Source organism: Polyergus mexicanus, unplaced genomic scaffold (assembly GCF_030449975.1).
Source record: "Polyergus mexicanus isolate NDT 795.1 unplaced genomic scaffold, iyPolMexi1.0 SCAF_8, whole genome shotgun sequence".
Taxonomy (NCBI): domain Eukaryota; kingdom Metazoa; phylum Arthropoda; class Insecta; order Hymenoptera; family Formicidae; genus Polyergus; species Polyergus mexicanus.
The window spans coordinates 11,630,500-11,645,464 of record NW_027223328.1 but is presented as its reverse complement, the minus strand read 5'-3'; the positions used below and the strand labels follow the sequence as shown (position 1 = coordinate 11,645,464).

Genomic DNA, 14,965 nt, shown 5'->3' with positions numbered 1-14,965 from the left:
TTTATTATATTATTCTTCCGTTTGAATAGTTTTTTAGCCATTCGCTTCGAAAATTTTAGTTGAAAAACGTTTTTATACATTTGCCGCTCCATTATATTCATATCATTTTAATGAAACGTTAAACTGATGGACCAAATTGATCAATGTGATCGTATCCATATTAATTCTCTCTCTCTCTCTCTCTCTCTCTCTCTCTCTCTCTCTCTCTCTCTCTATATATATATATATATATATATATATATATATATGTGTGTGTGTGTGTGTGTGTGTGTTTGTTTGTATGTATGTTTGTATATATGTATGTATGTATTGTATATATTGTATATAGGAAATATAAATTTTATTTAGATGAATATTTGGTAATAATCTATTTTTATTCTTCTTTCTGTGTGTACTTTTTCAACGATCATATATAGAAAATATATGTCAAAATAATCAACCCTTGAGAGATAATATTAATATGACTCGCGTTCTCGTAGACAGACATTTACAGACGCTATGCAAACGTCGCTGTAAAAAAAGTTTTCGGTACGACTGCATACACTCGATCGTAGACGTAGCAAGGACCGACGAGACTTTCGCAAAGTCGTGAGAAATTAAAGTTTCGCGGAAGAGAAGTAGGTACGTTCCAATAGCTCTCTCTTGTCCGACTGTTCCTTTAAAGTCTACCAGTCATGATAAGAATATCGCAATATAGGCAACCGCACGCGGGTTTTACGAGAACGTACGAACGATTTTAAGAATGCATTTCGATTTACGAATCGATGGACGGGATTCCACTCAATTTAATCTGCGTGCGAGATGTTTGTTCTCGCAGCTACCATCTCGTTGTTCATAAATATACGTGAGTAGTCTCTGGAAGAAAATTAGTAGCCAAGTGATTTTTCAATCGCGAATAATCCGTAGATGAAATCAATAAAAAAGGTTGACACATATTGTTTTTTAACGTATTCATAAAAAAAAAAACATCAATTCACGCGATCACCTTGAAGTCAAAATTAGTATTAAAATTTTATATTTTGTAATTTATATAAAATATACGACCAAGTATAATTATATGAATTTAGAAAACATAATTAAACGCGAGTGAAGAGTTTCGAATTACTTTAGAATATATAAAAGTTGTAGAAAGACAGTGTACGAGGAAGAGAGTTTATTTTGAAAAAAAGAACAAAGTATAAAATATACGAAATGCTATCGAAATTTTCAGTTGTAATTATAATTATACATTTTTGACGATTTTTTCTCATAGAATAATATTAATCCCGCTAGTGTCACGCGTTTTTTCCTATATACAATTAATACGCCCGACCTTAAACGCATTTGTAGGTACTTTATAGGCGTGATGACGCAAAGGTCTCTCGACATACTCGTACAACGCGAATGCATCACGTATGCCAACTCGTCTCTCTACATTGTAAAAGATACTAGTCAGTTCGCAAAGAGGAGAAAGAGAGGGAGATAGAGATTCGTCGAGACGAAAGAGTAAACCAGAATGTTAACATAAATGGAGAAGCACATCAAGAAGCAAATGCAAGAAGCGGATGCGTGTATTATGAGAGAGAGAGAAAGAGAGAGAGGGAGAGTATATGTATAGGGTGCTTCAAACTTTAGTGCCGTGGGTCATTTATCTCCGACTTTTGGCCATCATATAAACCGATGGGTTTCTGCTCGTTTATTTTCGCCGCACTGGCTTGCACTTTCCTCATTTGAGACGAAGTGAACGCATGCTTGAATTTTATAGGAAGAAGAGAGAAAGAGAGCATAACGCGAATACACCGCGCAATATGTCGGCGCTCCGAATTAATGCGATAGCGTATTTAATATTTTTTTAAAAATCTCGTTTATAATATTGCTTTTGAAAATTATTTAGTTATCTTTAATCGCATCTTTTAATCACGGCGTTTTTTTAGCACACAAATAAACATTTAAAATAAATTGTGTTTATAAGCGAATACGAATATTTATATCTACAATCGAAACGCCGACATATATAACGAGATAATTAAGATATATGATAAAAACATATCGATAAACTTCTTCTTAAATGGAGAAAAATCTGATATTTTATTTTAAATTTTTTCAACTGCGCACACGCGTCGGAAAGTCCACATTGTAAAAATAGCATGCGTATAAAAACAATTTAAAAAAAATAGTTGCGCGCAAAGACAAACAAACAACACAAAGTGGAAAGTGAAAAATAAAATAGTATAATTAATACACTCTATACTTTCCATTCCAAACCTCTCAATTATCGACACATCCATTTTATCAGTGTCGAAGTGTAGTTAATGAAAGCGAACGAATTGGAGTGTGCATCCCGCGTGGAATATCATGGGTTGATGGAGAAAAAGAGACAGAGAGAGAGAGAGAGAGAGAGAGAGAGAGAGAGAGAGAGAGAGAGAGAGAGAGAGAGAGAGACGGAGGAATGGCGGTATAGGAAAGAGGAAGGGAGAAGAAACACATATGTATAGATAATATACATACATATGTATAGAGAAGATCTGCAACGACAGAGGGAACGAGAGAAACGGCCTAGCGTAAAGTTTTCTCTCTCTCTGTCTCTATCTCACTCACTCATTCACTCAACCAAACGAGACAACATACGGCGCACGATGCCGCGACGCCCGCGACTCGCGCAAGGCGCAAGGACGGAGCGCGGGAGAGCCGGCGCTTGCGGCGTAGCGATAAAGTGGTGGAAGGAGTCAGGGAATGGGGAGTGGGGAGGAAAGAGAGCGCGCGGCATCACTGGCGGCTGGCTGGCTCGCTGGCTGGCTGGCATCGCATTGGCAGCATCCGTCCGTTCCGCGTTAGTTCGTTACCGGAGTTCGTGGTTCGTGGTCGTGATCGTGGTGGTTTGCACGAGTCAGTTAGAAACTCGCGCATCCAAATTCTCGAATTAAACGTCGGGATATAATTACTAGACAAGTAACTGCTTTTGCGTCTATTTCGAGATTGATTTTCGGCATTGATAAGACAGTGGGAAGAACCGACGGACGGTGGTTAATCGACATTGAGGTTAGAGTCAATTGAAGTTTGTCACGTAAGCCGGCGTGAGTGTCGCTCGATGTGCATCTGTCTGTTGTGAACTATTGTGCGTGTGTCATGAATTCAAAGTTAATAACGCGCGATTCTCTGTGACCGCCTTCACGTTTCATCATCGCCATCGTTATCGTTTCGCGCGGCGGATTCCTCAGATTCTTGAAGATTTTTTTTCTGCCAGAACGAGTGATTATCGGCGTCGGGCAAAAATTCAACGAACGAGTATGTATAATATTTTTCCTCGGATACACGTGGAATATGGAATATTTGTTTACATTTGTGACGCGCGCGTGAAATCACGTCGGCTGACGCAAAACATTATTTTGCACCTCGAGATATATTAGCCGGTTTGACATTGTTCTCGAACAAAATTTCAAGTAACCTTCTCGAAAAATAAATAAATGTTAGAGCATGTAATGTCGTTAACAATGTTATCGACAATTAGAAAATCCATATTCGAAATTCGATGCTGCTTATGAATAATCATAAAGCATAATGTAGGTAGATATTGCTGGCGTTACAATTAATATCGTAAATTTCGTTATTAAACAATGTAGGACTTTTAGATAATACGAGCGGTAAATTACAACAAGCATTATTGCCTCGAAAATATTTCAATATCTCGCGGCTATTTCAAGCTCTATGGTATATGCGTACCATTTTCGCTAATGTATTGTACATGGATTAAAACAATTTCGATTAAAAAACTTATTGTAAAAAGTAGATTGCGTAAATATTTACATTCAGGATGATTCTCTCGAAGAGTCACTGCATTTTTGCATAATTATCGAGAGAGACAGAGAGAGAAAAAGATGAGATTGATCGGGTTGAGGATAAGATTTATAAAGCAATTCCGATTAACGAATTTAACAAATGACAAATTGTTCATCATACTACATGGAAATGACGTAACGCGCCATATATATGTCGCCCGTATTCACCGCGGCGTTCAGCCACGGACACTGGCCGTTTTCTTTTTTTTTTTTTTTACCATTTGTTCGAAAATCTTTATACCGCGATTGAGAAATATCTCGAAGAAAACCGATGTACGCGCTTTACGATGGACTGAACGAGAATACGAAGACAGCTTTTATAACGTGCCGCGTTTGTATTCGCGGTCACGACGCTCGTTCGCCGGGTAATACCCATTGTGCGATAACACTGTAATAACTAACGGACGCAAGTACAGACCTCGTTGCCTCCTTCTCTTCGTTACGTTACAATAACACGCTTTACATCGCGTTTGATACGAATCGTTGGATTATCCGATCGGATAATCGACCTTGAACGAAAACGATTCTGCAGTTTACGTGCAGTTGTGTAAGTCGTGCGTTACATGTCTCTATAAATAGATTGCTCTTAGTCTATCGGCTATAAAATTTAATGAAATACGACAAGGTATAGTTGTCAACTTTTAATTTTAATCGTCGCGTATACATATATGTATATTGAAATATTTAAAATATTATTTAACATATTATTTTAATTTTAGAATATTAAAACAAAGCTTGAGACTTGTTCTTGCTTCATTCAAAGCATATTGCAAACATATCTAGTGTCTAATATGCTATAACACATTTAGCTCGCAGATTCTCAGAGAGTTTCTCATCTTATTATTTAAAAGTTTGAAAGTTGTGGTTTTTTATCTTTGTGGAATTAATTTACATTTGCGTCCAAATTACTTATAGTAGTAACAAATTGATGTCTCTATCAAAGTTTTACAATATGGATCTACTTAAAAGTGATGTTTTAAGTTTGGTGTAACTTTTTGAATTTTGTTATCCGCGTTAACTTTTTCATTTGTTCAATATTTTGTAATATTTTCTTTTTTAAATCTCGTATGACTTTGAGGAAAAAAAAAAAAATTCCATGTTTATAACTGTCGTTTTGACGCAACGAGAAAATGTCACTCGTCTCGTAAAATGTCCTAGTTGTAAAAATAATTGAAACGATCAATTTGTAGGAAGTAGTTTTGACATACACGATAGGCACCGCTGTTATGGGCCGTTATATCACTTCTAGATGGATGTGAGAATATAAAGAATGTTGCTTTCTCACACACAACTCTTCTCTACCGCAAAAAAAAAAAAAAAAAAAAAAAAAAAAAAATATATATATATATATATATATATATATAAAACATGTATCGAATGCGCCAAAACTTTTATTTTACTCACTTTTTGGAACGGCATTTTCCAACGGCGACACTTACGAGTTATGATATTTTCACATTTTGGAGCTAACTAAAATATTTTCGATATATTTAACGTGTGTGTTAACGTTAAATTTATCGCGAATAATTTTAAATCCAAGTTTTGCAAAACGTAAGACTATATGTAGATTTTTTCGTCAAATCTGACACAAATTTTGTCTTTCACATTCGTTCTATTTCTATCTTAATATTTTTTGCGCATCGTCTTTTCCGCGCGATGCGAGATACCTATACGTATACGAGTATAACTAATGTATATGCAGAGATTTTGCGAGGGGATGGATTTTTCCTCACAAAAGGAGAGAGAGAGAGAAAGAGAGAAAAAACGATTTTGCGCGCTCGTAGATAGTAAATTATTTCGGGCAATTCGCCGAGAATGGCGTTTAAAATTTCGTAATACGCTAAAAGTCATTCGATACGGTTTAAAATCATTCTCTTTTATGTTTTCAACTCGATGATAGTCGAAACGAGCCACTGAATTCTCTCTACGCGTTTACCGCCCCTTATTCCTCGTTCATGTTTACTATTTGCCATTTTATTTCTTATTTTTCTCTTTCTTACGCGTTGCCCATCCACATTCTTTCCTTCTTTGCTCAGCCTTTCTTCTCACCAGAAACCTGCGTTTCCAGCACGTGTCGCTCCCCCCGTTGTTTCCGTTTCTTCGCGTTCGTTACACATTGTCGAGTGCGCACTCGCGTTTGCGAATATCGCGAAATGTTAGAGCCGGAAAGAAGGGGCCCGTCACGCACGATACAGATAACGGGCGTTCGGTTTGCATCTCGCAAGCATCTTTTGCTTTGCCCGCGGACGCTCGGTCGTACAATTTTCACAATAGCACAATTTCCTTCTTACATCTCGTAATGGAGGGTTGTGAAAGTTCTCATTCACCGCAATATGCTACTTTGTATTTGTAAGAGAATAAATTTTGCTAAAGTGATATTACACTTTGAAATAGGAAAGGTAAACTTAATAGAAAAAATAAGCTTAATCATGGTACGATTTATAATGACAAAACTGAAATGTCGATAGAAATAGGAAAGTATTATTTAATTAATTGATTATAAAATCGTAATTTAAATAAAATCGGCTGATTTTGTGGTAATAATTAATAAAATGTACGGACAAAAAGAATTTGAACTCTTTCAAAGAATGCTATATATATTTTTCTTTTATAAATGTCAGCTACAAAGTGTCTTTTGGAAAATTGTTAAAACGTTACTCGACTATTGGAAAATTTTTTTTCGGGCAAATTTTGTCGTGCCGTATAGGCGATTCATGCGCGAATATCGATCGGAATTAAAATGCTAGAATTTCCTGTTACGAGCTAATTTCTCTCCATAAAATCGTTTCTTCGTGACGAAGAGCTTGCACGCATTTCCCTTGAATGCGGAATTGCATGCGTGATACGCACTCGGCTCTCTTTGTGATTATTGTAATAAACCTTTGATCACAGGAGTCGGAACACGCTCTTTTCCATTCCAACATAGGCATTTTAGCGTTTTATGTAAAATATAATCATAGATTGACAGAATCTTTTTTCAACGCTGTTAACAAAACTTTTGTCAAATTTAAATACTTTAAATATACAATTATTATTACATTATCAATGCTCATATAGAAGTTATCAACTAATTACATTTTTTTTAACGTTTTTTTTTTCCAAAGAATGCGTCAACATATGTATGTTTTTTTCAAGGATCGGTATAACGTTTCATTATCGTAAACGTCCGCGCGTTCCTCTCATTGTCAAAAGTAAAACACGCTGCAGCTGGCTTTGTGCAACGGGAAATTTTAAGCACGTCATTATTGTATTGGTCACTCGTAAATAACGATTGGCATAGGCATCCCGAGACTAGAGGTCGACTGCGTTTGCCCGAACCACGTGGAAAAAGGTTTTTTTTTTCCCCGTCACGTTTCGATCATAGAACGATGGGGGAAAAAAAGAGTACAGCTGAATGGCAGCGACAATTGGACTGGTGCAATCGGGGAAGAAATCGTAGCCAGGGTGCGATTAGCTTAAAAAAAAAAAAAAAAAAAAAAAAAAAAAAAAAAAAAAAAAAACCTTTTTTTATTTTTTTGTTGCGGTTTTATTGCATTTGCCCATCGAAGGGCAATATGTGTTAATCTCCGTACAATTCCGCTTTTCCGCTGCGTCAGCGCGAAAAATTTTACGTTATTTGATGCTGACAAACTTTTCGGTGTATTCAACCAATTATTATTTCTTTCCCTAGAAACGTAGCTGTTTTTGTTTCGATTGTTTTCGTACAACTTGTTTTAAAGTATTGCGTATAACTATAGTAATACTGACGGATGCGGTGCGAGATTGAGTCGTTTTATATTTCGATAGATTTTTGACCGACTGACGACATACAATATATGTATATACATAGATAAAAATATAAGCATTTTTTATAAGATCATTTATACGAAAATATTTATCACTTTTCGTAGTGGTACTAAATAATTTTAATTAATTTTTATTAATTTTAGTTAATTTTAAATTTATAGTCGGATAATCAACATTATGTATAAGAAAGTATCTAATAATAAGATGCGCTATGTATGGAACATCTTACAACTTATATAGGGGGAGAACTCGCGTAGATATTTCGTCCTTCATTATAAACGTGAAACGAAATATCGTGTTTTTCGTCGCACTCGCTTCGATTTCAGTTCTTCATCCCCATCCCGGGTCGTTTGACTTGCGACTTGTGTTGCGCATTTAAAACGGAAATTAAGCGGCGAGTGTGTGCCGCTAGTCTCTCGCCATCCTTGTCTTCTCTCTTGTTTTTTAGTTTGCGTAAAGGACACAATTTAACTGAATCTATGAAAATGTGAAAATTTTGACGAAATCTCGCGACGTCTCGCTAATATTAATCGATGCGAGGTAGATGTCGGCGAGGAATAGACAGTGAATTAAAATGGATAAATAGAAATTTAGTTTACAAAGTGTAGAAATTTTCAATTATATTGTACTTTGGAGTCGCAGATTTTGATTTCAAAATTATATCAATTCATTTCTTCGTTACATACGCGCGCGCGCGCGCGCACACACACACTTTTTCCATTTAATAATTTTTACAATATATCGCGCTGCATTTGCGGCGAATTTAAAGAAATATATGTATATACGGATCGAGATAAGGATTTCCGACAGGCGCAAATGGTCATATACAGCGAGATGCCGTCACATTGCGTTCGGAGCGACGGAGCTACAGGCGATGCACGTTACGCTCAAAGGCAGATCGTGTAGCGTGACTTGAGACTTTGGGAATTCGGACCGCAAAGGCGATAACGTATGTACCGTCATGAAAATGGTTCGCTACTGTCAACCGCACATGCGACGTTATACGTTATCGTTATACCATACACTCGGCGGTTCTACGTCTAAAGACGCGCGTCGCAAATTTCACGTATCGACGTTGGAAGCGCACGCCTATGCATACAGTTTTCATATATGCAGCGTGAAAAATCGATACTTTGCCAACGCGATCCGCAACATTTATACGCAAATAAATACGATACGTCGCGCGCGTTCATTCGGTTTGAATAAAAATTGAGAGTTCTGACGATGGCGTCTACATTGAGCTGCACTTTCGTACGATCCGAATAAAATAACGAGTTTGTTTATTATGATTTTTGTCACGTGCGCCTCCTTTCGCTTTCATAAAAATTTGAAATGAACATGCAAAGATGCAAACGTAGATCAAGTTTATAAATGATACATTTTTTAAGGTCGCAACATCTTTTAAAATATACTTTGGCAACAGAAATTTGAAATAGATATTTTACAAAATATAAAATTTATACGGGCAAATGAAATGGAAGAAAAGGTGGGAATAAAATGAATAAGATGCGTAATGTGAAGTTTTTTATGTAGAAAATGAAATTGGATTGTTTTAAGCTATTTAATGACAAAAAGAATATTTGTTTTATGCGTTTATAGCGCTCGATATAAATTTATTCTCGCGTAAATAAAATCGCGATTATATCCTGATGTTTATTCATAGTGAATGATAGGTACGATTTTGACATCTTAGCGATAGATCTTTGAGATAGTTTAAGTAGCGATCTTTTCAGAGAAAGAGGAAGAGAGAGAGAGAGAACGCATGTACTCGCGCATGCAAAGGCGCGAATGCGTAGAGTTAGGGAGATGAGATGAGATGAGATGAGATGAGATGAGATGAGATGAGATGAGATGAGATGAGATGAGATGAGATGAGATGAGATGAGATGAGATGAGATGAGATGAGATGAGACGGGATGAAACGAGACGAGACGAGAGAGAAGACGAGACGCGCCGCGAGCTCTCGTCGGACGTGGTTTGAAACGTGGCGTTCGCCTTCCGCGTCTTTCGATGGAATTCCCAGCATCCTTGATGTTCCATGTCTCGTTTCGGAGGGCTCTCCAAGAAGGGACTCGCGTATCGCGCGGGCTAAAGCTATCCTCGACACGGAATTTGATCCTGGCGAAATCGCGACACATACGCGCCGAGAGTGCGTTAGCTCTTAGATCCCTCGAACTTAATCTATCCACCCTACCGCGCCTTTACACTAGCCGCCGGTTCGTACGTTCGTTCCTTCCTGTTTCATGAAAGCCCGTGCATCTCTTTCCGCTTTTAATATTTAAACGCCACTACGTTTGCGAGAGAGGGAACGTTCATGCGCGGTTCACAGGATGTATGTATGTCGAGGGGAAATACTTAAAATTTACTCACAAACGACCGATTATCGTTGCGCGGACAAAGAATCCTCAATCACGTTGGATTAATGCGTAATTTTCATATTTCTATCTTTCGTTACTCTTCAAGATATTGTATATGGAAAAAGATATGTATGTGTGTGTAATATTACGCGTAAGACTGGATTTTTCAAGAATTTTGGAGCCATTTCTCGGTACATTCTCTCGAGCGTTCTATCCGACAATCGGCCTATTCATTCGCCTTTCCGATCGCACCGCAATAGGTGCTACGGGCTATTACAGCCCGTACTCGACGAAATTAGGGTCGTTTAGCTCGGGGATTTCTGCATTTCGCGCGAATACGTGTGCGCCTCTATCTATAGCTTTGCCCCGAAATCGCTCCTCGAAATCGTTAAAGGGTAGAAAGCGCGCCGCGGTGCGCGCTTATAACTGTCTGCCGGCGGATTATCGACGTGATATCTCGCGGTTTTCGCCCTCCCCTCCCGTCCTTTCGCCTCTCGCCTCCCTCAACGGATTCGGCGTTATCGTTAGCGTATCGTGCGAGCAATCGCGACAAGAGCGGGCGAATCGTGAGAGAGAGAGAGAGAGAGAGAGAGAGAGATATCGACTGGATATTTATCGGCGGTTATGTTTCGGTTATGAACGCTCTCGTTACGGGCATCCACGTGCTTTCGAACGTGCATTGCTTCGTCTTGTTACCGCCGCCGCCGTCCCCGAACCGTTGCGGTTACAAGCTCTGACGGGAGCTAATTCATCATACCTCTGCGCGGCCGCTTCATCAACGATGACGATGCGCGAAATTTCGCGGTCCAGGGTGCCGAAAGTGCCAGCTCGCCGACTAATCTAATCGTGAAATTATCGCGTATCCTTCTTCTGAAAAGTCTGTCAAATCGATACGTTGATTATGACACATTGCTCGTAATGTTGAGAATCAAATTTATTAATTATTTATTTTATATTTTTAAATTCCATCACACACGGACATTACAAGATTAACGATCCTTGTCTCTTGTAATCCTTTAAAGAAAATTATATATTTTTTGGGAAAAAAAAACAAACAAAAGACTTGAAGCAATTGGCGCGAGATAAAATCTTGAGGATTGTAAATTCTTTTTTTTTTATATAAAAAAATTTAATATTCTCTCGATGCAGTTTGAAATTGCCGTATTCCACATCGCTTAAAGGTTAACGAACGGTAACAGCGATCAGAGTTCGAAACTGACGTGGCGGTACGGTCTAAATCGAAAGCCGCGTACTGGAGTTTCACCTCAGCCTCAGTCCTGCTATCCTTTATCGAGAAACCTAAATCGAAATTACTAAGCCACTGCGAAATTGTACCGGCGGGTTTGTGAGGGCGCGATGTAAAATCTGCATACCGAACGTACAAAAGCGATAGGCGAATAAATTTATATATATATATATATGTAGAAAAACAATCGATGTCATTGTACGACTAGAAGAAAATGAGTGTTTTTACGAGTAGAGATACATGTATGGGGAAATGTACATGTTATATATTCGTTCACTTATATCCAAGTTGCGAAATTACGCGCCTTGTCTCCTCGTTTCAATCCAATTCAATCTCTATAGAAACTTTTAATATATTACAGTTCGGTAAAATAGATATGGATCGCTCTTTTCGTCCTAACAATAAAAGGATCTTAAATTGAATTTTAACTACTGGAGATATATCTCTCTAATATCGAGATATTATTTTTAACTACACAAGAATTGCAATCGTATCAAAATGGAAGAAAAATAATTTTACTTAAAGAAATAACACATTCTATTTTTAAATTTGTCTATTGTCTTCAGAGTTGGGAAGTAACGCGTTACTTGTAACGTCGTTATCGTTACAGTTATGTTTTTTCGGTAAGGATCGTTATCTTTTTCTATTTGCAACGGTAACGGTAACGTCGTTACATTTTTACAGTAACGATAACGAATTAGCCGTTACTTTTATCGTTATTTTTTGATTCCTTATTATCTTATGTCTATTGAATAGATGTATTTTTTTGAAAAATATTTCGTAGTCTTCTATCATAGGCTGCATTCTAATAGTCACTGCCAGTACTGAACTGTCTATAGTAACGTATAAATTATAGATTTTACGATACTAATAGCGAATATTGGAATACACTCTTAATAATATCAATATTTCTCTTATCGATATTTAAAAAGAATGTTCGATAAAAATTTTCGACGAAATTGGAATTTTTAAATTACAATTTAAATTCCTATAAAGATAAGTAAATTAAAAAGTAAAGATATTAATATAAACAAAATTAGAATCATTAAATAAGTTTAATATAAAAAACGCTTTAGAGTTTTTAATTGTAACATAGATTATTACATTTAATATTGATTATTAAATAATTTTATAATCTAATAGCTTATTTTAGTATTATTAAAAACAAAAACGTAACGAAAAACGTAACGAATCGTTACTTTCTAAGTCTAAGTAACGGTATTAACGGTAACGCGTTACTTTTATAGAGTAACGTTCCCAACCCTGATTGTCTTAATGTTTTATTTAAATAATCGCGTTTGTTCTTTAAAGTATTCACAAAGATTACGAGGTTCTTCAACGATTCGTGATAGATGACAATGTTACTTTTATTATCAGTTAAAAAACATCGCGTCATAGATGACCGAGCAGCTATATGTATAGATATAGAACGTTCGATGTCACGTATAAAGCTATCGAAAGTGCGTGATACTATTCGTTTTTTCCTCGAATAAATTATCGGCTCGCATATGTCCTTGTTTAACCACGGCTTTTGCAATCGTCGCACGCTTGTGGCAAGCTCGTCCCCTTTTTCCGGATCATACATCAGAGTTGGCGTATTTTTTTTCGCATTTGCCAGCGTCAAGTACGCACGTGTACGTGTGCGCTATTCCATTGAATATGCAACGAGAATATGTTCGGTGAAATAGCACGCTTTTCTTTTTTCTTTTTTTGTTGACTACATTTTTTGCATCTCTTTCCACGCATTTCGGCCTTCTTCTCTATCGTTTTTCTTTGAAAAGGTTTGAACGCGCAAACTTTCCAAGTAAAGATGTAATTTTTGAAGATTACAGCGTCTGCACTTTGAAGAGAAACGGCAAAGTCCGCGGAGTGCCTATAATATTTTCGAAAAATTCTTGTGGAGAAAGTCTTGCTCTTTTTCATTAAAGGAAAATAAAGCTGATGTAATATATGAAAGATCTATATTAATAGAATTGATTTCTATATTAATAGAAAATTGTGAGAAATGAAGCGAGATATTGTGACATGGACATATGATATTTTCGAAATAATATTTTATTACAAGATATAATATATATATATATGGGATAAAGGATAAAATAATTTATGTAAATGCGATATATTTAATGCTGATGTCGATCTATTTTTCTTTATTTATTTATGTTTATTGAACCCCTTTTTGCATTTACTGGTAATAAATATATTTGAAAAATTAAAATTTGCACGCAAGTAAAGACAGTCGCTTTCAGATATCGACTTTTCCAAGTTGTTGAATTGTATTATGCATAAAAGAAAATCAAAGTACTTCTGGAATGCGTGAGCGGTAAAAAGAATCAGGTCCGATTCTTTCTCGACTCTGATTATCGTGGCAGAGTGAAACACCAACTACGAGAGAGCAGGCAGGCGTTTCTCCCTCATTATTTCGCTAATTGTCACGCCGCTCTTGTCAGTGTCTTACCTTTGTTTTCTCCATGTCTCACTTTAGAATTAAAACACCCACCCAACTCGTTCTAGCGATCAGTTTACCCTTTTCACTCTTTATTCATCGATCTTTTTCTATTCTCGTGCTTTCTTTCACCTTTCACAAAAAAAAAGAGGCGAAACTTTGAAGAGAGAATTCTCCTGCCTCCTCCTCCTCTCTTCCAATTGACTTTGGTAGTTTTGAGGGAACCGGTCGCCGCCGGCCGATTGCAGTTTATTTTACTCTTGTCTACGTCTTCTTCGTAAATTGTTCGTATTTAACGGACGTTGCTACATCCGGACTGTCATCCGCTCGGGCAACAAATCTCGAGTTAATTAACAATAGGATTCCGTGTCTGCGCGCCGCACGGTGGCACGATGTTGCATCTCTGGAAGTTGTAGCGCCAGATTTAGAATAATTTCGACCGCGCAACACTGTTATTACCAACGCAGCGGTTGCATGCACGCGTTCGCCGTGTAAAACGTGCATTACACACGGAGTCGTCGACTAACGTGCAATTCTCATTTCTAGCAAACTTGTGGTGGGCCCCCATCGGTAAATAATCTGGATTTTATTTCCACGTAGGATGTAGTTTAAATTTTTTTTTTTTTTTTTTTTTTATTTTTTTATAAAGTTATTTAGAAGATATTTTGCATTGACAATCTTTTTACAAGAAAACAGAATCTCTTCAAAATTTTTTCGTAAAGAAAATTTTGGAGAAGTTGCGGTCAAAAATTATACAACCATGTTTGCGATCGTATGAGAAAGAAGGAAGGAAAAAAAAAAAATAAGTTAAATTTCCATAAAAATATACTTTATCCACATTGAGTAAATTTAGTCGCTGAATCATCGCTTTACACGAGAGCTTTGAAATTATTCACTTTTATACTTTTTAATTCTTTTGATAAATCACGAATATATAAATTTATTATATTAGTGGAGAAAGAGGAAGAGAAAGAGAGAGAGAGAGAGAGATAAATAATATCGCGCGATGAATGCGTAAATTATGATCGGCAGTTTACCCATCAATTTACACTAGACTGATGCGTATGCTGCGGCTCCGCCACTTGATAATCCTCAGCTATCTCGAATAGACTCTCGCCGGTTTCACAGTCCCGCGGCTGCCGATGCGCGATGGAAACTTGCGGCGCGATGCTTGGCGAGTGCGAGTATGCTCGGCAGCTGATAGTCGGACCGAATCCTATTGCTCCTCGTTCTATTGCTGCTCGTCGGATCGAACGAATCCATATCCCCAACGATTGCGTCCCAAGCGTACTGCCCGATATCGATACAAGTGCGT

General features: G+C 37.1%; 1 protein-coding gene across 3 annotated transcripts in view; it reads left to right on the top strand.

The window, feature by feature from the left end:
* Positions 1-14,965, top strand: part of Ph4alphaefb (prolyl 4-hydroxylase subunit alpha-1) — a 144,299-nt gene that overhangs the window by 62,728 nt on the left and 66,606 nt on the right. Inside the window, exon 1 of one of the 3 annotated variants that reach the window (XM_070300486.1) lies at positions 3,244-3,264. The exons of the other annotated variants lie outside the window; for them this stretch is intronic. The gene's annotated coding sequence lies outside the window, so the exon portion shown is untranslated. Of the gene's footprint in view, positions 1-3,243; positions 3,265-14,965 lie in introns of those variants that run through there. 3 annotated transcript variants of the gene reach the window in all.